The sequence below is a fragment of the Oryx dammah genome, unplaced genomic scaffold (assembly GCF_014754425.2).
Source record: "Oryx dammah isolate SB20612 unplaced genomic scaffold, SCBI_Odam_1.1 HiC_scaffold_11, whole genome shotgun sequence".
Classification (NCBI taxonomy): Eukaryota; Metazoa; Chordata; class Mammalia; order Artiodactyla; family Bovidae; genus Oryx; species Oryx dammah.
The window spans coordinates 40,251,674-40,257,897 of record NW_024070195.1 but is presented as its reverse complement, the minus strand read 5'-3'; the positions used below and the strand labels follow the sequence as shown (position 1 = coordinate 40,257,897).

Genomic DNA, 6,224 nt, shown 5'->3' with positions numbered 1-6,224 from the left:
AGGGCAAAGACAAAGGCAAGGGAGGCACCTAGGGATGTCTCTGCGGCACTGAAGAAGGCCCTCAAGTTCAGGTACAGCCCCTGCACTTGCATGCTTTTGATCCTGTGAGTGTGTTTCCTTACACTGTGAATCCTAACACCTCACTTGCCCACCCTACTTTCAATCCCAGCCCCAGTCACTGCCAAGCAACATTTTCCTTCAGAGTACTTCCTTCCTTCCCTCCTTCCCTTTTCTTTTCTTTCCTTCTAATATTTTGTGCATTCTGCTGTAGCCCTGAGAGGTTGCTGTCAAAATGGGCAAGTTCATGATACCCAGAATGTGATGGTCCTGGCTGGTCACCACTCTGAACGCAAAGCAGTCATCATGAAGAACACTGATGATGGCACCTCGGACAGAATCTACAACCATGTTCTGGTAGCTGGAATTGATTGCTATCCCTGCAAAGTGACAAGGGCCATAGGCAAGAAAAAAACTGCCAAGAAGTCAAAGATAAGTCTTCTGTGAAAGTTTATCATTCCAATCAACTCAGGCCCACAGAGTACTCTATGGGTAACCCCTTGGACAAAGCTGTAATCAACAAGGACATCTTCAGAAAACCTGTTCTCAAATGCAAGCCCAAAGGAGAGGCCAAGTTCAAGTCTGAAGAGAGATACAAGACTGGCAAGAACAGATGGTTCTCCCAAAAGCCGCAGTTTTAGGTCTGTCTTGTTTCAGCCCCTATAAATAACCGCCTCCGCCCAGTTATGTTTTATTTATTTTAATGAACTCCTTTTAAGCAACTAGATGGTTGAAAGTTATCATCGCAGATAATAATGTTTATTGTATGTTGAGTAGTGTATTGGGAATCACAAATTTCAGCAGAATAAATTAACTGCCAAGTGGTTAGCAATTTTCCTTTTTCTTTATATCAGTTTCAGGTGCACAGATTACTTTCTAATACACACATAAACACATACGGGATGACACTGTAAAAAAAAAACAACCACATACGGGATGATACTGTATATGATTATACTATATGTAATTATACCTGCAATATTTTACATACAGTATTGTACTCTTTTTAAAAATATTTATTTCTTTATTTGGCCGTGCTGAGTCTTAGTTGCAGCATGTAGGGTCTTCCATCTTCGTTGTTACCTGTGGGATCTTTGGGTCTAAATCCTCTGCCCAAAGGTTGAACCCAAGCCCCCTGCATTGGGAGCCTTAGCCACTGGACGACCAGGGAAGTCTCCAGTATTGTACTTTCGTTATAGTATTTGTCCATTTATATCTAATTTATGATAGTTTAAAATCCTCAAATTAAATTCTCAAATTTAAAAGCTTAATATCAAATTCATTTAATAATCCTATTCCTCAAATATGTACATAGTTACTTTCTCTCTTTCTTATACTTTCCTATACTTTCCAAATTTTTCACATTGGACTTGTGTAACTTTTAATTTCATTTTTATTTTTATCGAAGTAGTATGGACTTGAAAAACACAAAATTATCTACAATATTGTAATGATAAATAGCAGTTCCTTGCCCCACCCACTGCCACTGGAGTTAATCAGCAAGCAGCTGCTTTCAATGCTTTTAGTTGTTTCTTCTGTTATTTATCACCTTGTTTCTAAATAACATTGCTTTTTCTTAAATAATTCCAATTTTAGATATTTTTTAACTTCCTCAGTGAATATGAAGATTTTACTTAGTTGCACCACAACTTCCATATAACTTCTTCCACCACCATCATTTTCCTTAAATCAATATTTTATTCCCCAAAGAAGACATATAGATGGCCAACAGCATGTGAAAAGATGCCCAACTTTGCTAATTATTAAAAAAATGTAAATCAAAACTACAATAAGGTATCACCTCACACCAGTCAGAATGGCCATCTTCTAAAAGTCTATGAATAATAGATGCTGGAGAGGGTATGGAGAAAAGGGAACTCCCTATACTGTTGATGGGAATGTAAATTGGTATAGCCACTATGGAGAACAGTATGGAGGTCCCTTAAAAAACTAAAACTAAAAAAAAAAAAAAACTAAAACTAAAACTAGAATTACCACATGATCCAACAGTCACACTCCTAGGTACATATCTGGAAAAAACAGAAACTCTAGTGCAAAAAATATGCATACCTTTTTGCTATGAAAACCCCAGTTTCGTAGCAGCACTATTTACAATAGCGAAGACATGGAAGCAACCTGAGCGTCCTCTGAGAGAGGAATGGATACAGAAGAATGTTACTCAGCCGTGAAAAGAAACAGTGCCATTTGCAACATCACGGATAGACCTAGGGATTATCATACTAGGTGAAGTAAATCAGAGAAAGATAAATATCACGTGATATTGCTGATGCTGGGAGGGATTGGGGGCAGGAGGAGAAGGGGACGACCGAGGCTGAGATGGCTGGATGGCATCACCGACTCGATGGACGTGAGTCTGAGTGAACTCCGGGAGTTGGTGATGGACAGGAAGGCCTGGCATGCTGCGATTCATGGGGTTGCAAAGAGTCGGACACAAGTGAGCAACTGAACAGAACTGAACTGAACAGCTGATTGCTTTTATGTGGAGTTTAACAAAATGATACAAATGAACTTATTTACAAAACAGAAGCAGACTCACAGATATAGAAAACCAATTTATGGTTACCATAGAGGAAAGGAGAGGAATAAATTAGGAGCTTGAGATTACTAGATGCATACTACTATATAAAAAATAGATAAAACAAGGAGCTACTGTATAACACAGCCAAGTATATTCAATATCTTGTAATAATCTATAATGGAAAATAATCTGAAAAAGAATATATGCGTATTTCTTATACATGTAAAGCTGAATCACTTTGCTGTACACCTGAAACTAATACAACATTGTTAATCAACTGTACTTCAATTATAAAAAAATGTTAATTCAGTGTTTATAACTGAACCAAATGAGGCATTCTAATTACCCTGTCTTTTTAAAAAATGTGTTTATTTATTTATTTGGCTCCACTGGGTCTTAGTTGAGGCACTCAGGATCTTAGATCTCTGTTGCAGCATGCAGGATCCTTAGTTGTGACATGCAGTATCTTTTAATTACAGCATGCAAACTCTTAGTTGTGGCATGTGGGATCTAGTTCCCTGGGATTGAACCCAGGCCCCTGGCATTGGGAATGCGAGTCTTAACCACTGGACCACCAGGGAAGTCCCATTACCATATCTTCTTAAGCCATTTCTTTGTTTTCCTTGAAGTTAACAGTTGCTTCAATCTTTTCCCTTGCATAGTTTTGTTTTAAGTTATTTGTCACTGATTTATCTGCAAGTTCTCTGTCAAACTGGATAGCTTTTATCAGATTATGATCAAACAGCTCTTTTTTTTCCCTGTAGGATCATCCTTCCTAGAGTTCTCTGTGTTAGCCAGTATTCTCCAGAGAAACAGGCAATAGAGTAGAGAGAGAAACAGATTTGTTTTAAACATCAGAGTTGGGGCTGCTGCTGCTGCTAAGTCACTTCAGTTGTGTCCAACTCTGTGCGACCCCATAGATGGCAGCCCACCAGGCTCCCCCGTCCCTGGGATTCTCCAGGCAAGAACACTGGAGTGGGTTGCCAGTTCCTTCTCCAAGGCGTGAAAGTGAACAGTGAAAGTGAAGTTGCTCAGTCGTGCCGGACTCTTCACGACCCCATGGACTGCAGCCTACCAGGCTCCTCTGTCCATGAGATTTTCCATGCAAGAGTACTGGAGTGGGGTGCCATTGCCTTCTCCAAGTTGGGGAGAGCCAGCAAATTCTAAATCTGTAGGACAGGCTGGAAACTCAGGCAAGGGTTTGCAGTCTTAAGTCTGAAATCCACAGGGTAGGCAAGTAAGCTGGAAACTCAGGCAGGATTTCTATCATCTTGAGGCAAAATTCCTTCTCCTTTGGCAAACCTCAGCCTTTGCTCATAAGGCTTTGAACTGAATGGATGAGGCCCACACACATTCTGAAGGGTAGTCTGCTTAGTTTAACAGTCAAGTGATTATACATGTTAATGATTCCAAAATATACCTTCACAGCAATATCTGGAATGTTTGACCAAACAAGACACCATAAACTAACCAAGTTGACACATAAAATTAACCACCACACCCTCCATTATCCTAAGTAATCTCTTTCCCATTATGTTTACTTTCTTTCTGTTTGGTATTTCCCTCCCAGTTAATTTCATGGCCTTCCCTTTAAAATTCAACCACATCTTTCAGTAAATATGTCCCAGGTGAATTAAGACAACCCACCAAAGAGACTTTCCTGGTGGTCCAGTGGTTAAGAATCCACCTTGCTGGGCTTCCCTCTTGGCTCAGTGGTAAAGAATCCTCCTGCCAGTGCAGGAGACACAAGTTCGATCCCTGATCCAGGGAGATCCCACATGCTGTGGGACAGCTAAGCCCGAGAGCCACAACTACTGAGCCCACATATTGCAACTTCTGAAGCCCGAGCACCTAGAGCCTGTGCTCTGCATCAGGGGAAGCTGCTGCAATGAGGAGCCCACGCACCGCAACTAGAGAGTAGACCCTGCTCACCGCAACTAGCCAGCAGCGAAGACCCAGCATAGCTGGAAATAATTAATAAAATTATATGCATATTAAAAAAAAAAAGAATCCTCCTGGCAATGCAGAGTATGTGGGTTTGATTCTTGGTCAGGGAACTAAGAGTCCACAAGCTACAAACCCCATGCACCCGATTACCGAGCCACGTGATACAACAAAGATCTCACGTGCCGCAACTGAGACCCAACGCAGCCAAATAAATGAATGACAACCCATCGAAGAACTGGTGCTAAGGTAGACAGAGTGGGAGAGTTAGTGGGTATCTCCTCCACCCCCATCCAGCTGCCTTCTCATATCCATGTCTTTCCCACTGTCCCAGGAGAGCACAGAGGACAACATATACTATGTGGTAACTGCCGCTAATAAAGGCTGGTCAGAAAAGAATTTACTTGCAGCTGCAATTCTTCAGGGAAGCCTGAACTGCCACTTGGTCATTTTTATCTTAATGCTTAGGGTACAAACCTGAAACCTAAAAAAAAAAAAAAAAAAACACACTAAATGCAAAAGTGACTTCATATTGCTTCTTGGTTTCAGACTTCTAGATATGCCATCAATACACTGTACAATGATAGCTTTGGGCATGATTTTGCCTGCCTAGAGTTTTTATTGTCTTTAAACTGAATACTTAGTGATGGGGCCAAAATAATTGAGAAGTCTTAAGAAAAATAGATTTTAAATTATTTTTTTCCAAATGACTCTGTGTGTGTGTGTGTGTGTGTGTGTGTGATTATGAGTCAGTGTTTCTTTGGGAATTGAGGGCAAAAAAATCTCAAAAACAAATGTAGGATGTGAAGTGTGGCATAGTTTTCCTACCTGTCTGTTTTGAGAGTGAAAACATTCGGAGGGAGAGAATTAAACCTTTTGCAGCAAGGAGAGAAAGAGAACTATAATTTCTGAACAAAAAGGGTGACAGAAGCAAGTTCCCCAAAGAAAAAATAGAGCTGAGAGTCAGAAGTGAATAGGAAAAGATGTCCACTGATCTCTTTGTACTTAGATGGGAACCTTCCTGTAAAATGAGTGAGTTTCTGAGGTTCCCACTGTTGAAAGATTTTCTTTCAGTTGGTGGGGTGGAGAGCTCCGTGAGTCACAAGACTCTCAGGCTCCCTTAGGAATGTGCTCAATCTTCCCATGTTTGCAGAAGCCCCAGAACTGTCCTAACAGCCAGATGATAGCTGATCTCATGTATTCCCTAAAAATAGAGGCATGTGAATCCCAGTTGTTCTAAATAGAAGTAATAGGTCACACTAAAGTGTTCCATATACGTAAGTTCGGAAAATGCTGGGTTAAGTAAAATTATGTGAGGTTCTTTTTTCCACTTTTTCTTTTATTTATTTATTTGTGGGAGCGGGGGGGCACGCCACACAGCCTGTGGGATTTCAGGTGCCCAACCAGGGATTGAACCTGTGCCACAGCAGTGAAAGCACCAGGTCCTACCCACTGGTGGGCATGTGTGCTACGCAACCCTATGAACTGTAGACCACCCAGCTCCTCTGTCCAATGGGATTCTCCAGGCAAGTGTACTGGAGTGGGTTGCTATGCCCTCCTCCAGGGGATCTTCCCAACCCAGGGATCGAACCTGCGTCTCTTATGTCTCCCTCACTGGCAGGTGGGTTCTTTACCACTAGCGCCACCTGGGAAGTCCCCCTACCCACTGGACTGCCAGGGAATT

General features: G+C 41.4%; 1 pseudogene; it reads left to right on the top strand.

The window, feature by feature from the left end:
- Positions 1–292: 292 nt before the first annotated feature.
- LOC120870202 lies at positions 293–698 on the top strand (annotated as a pseudogene).
- Positions 699–6,224: the final 5,526 nt, after the last annotated feature.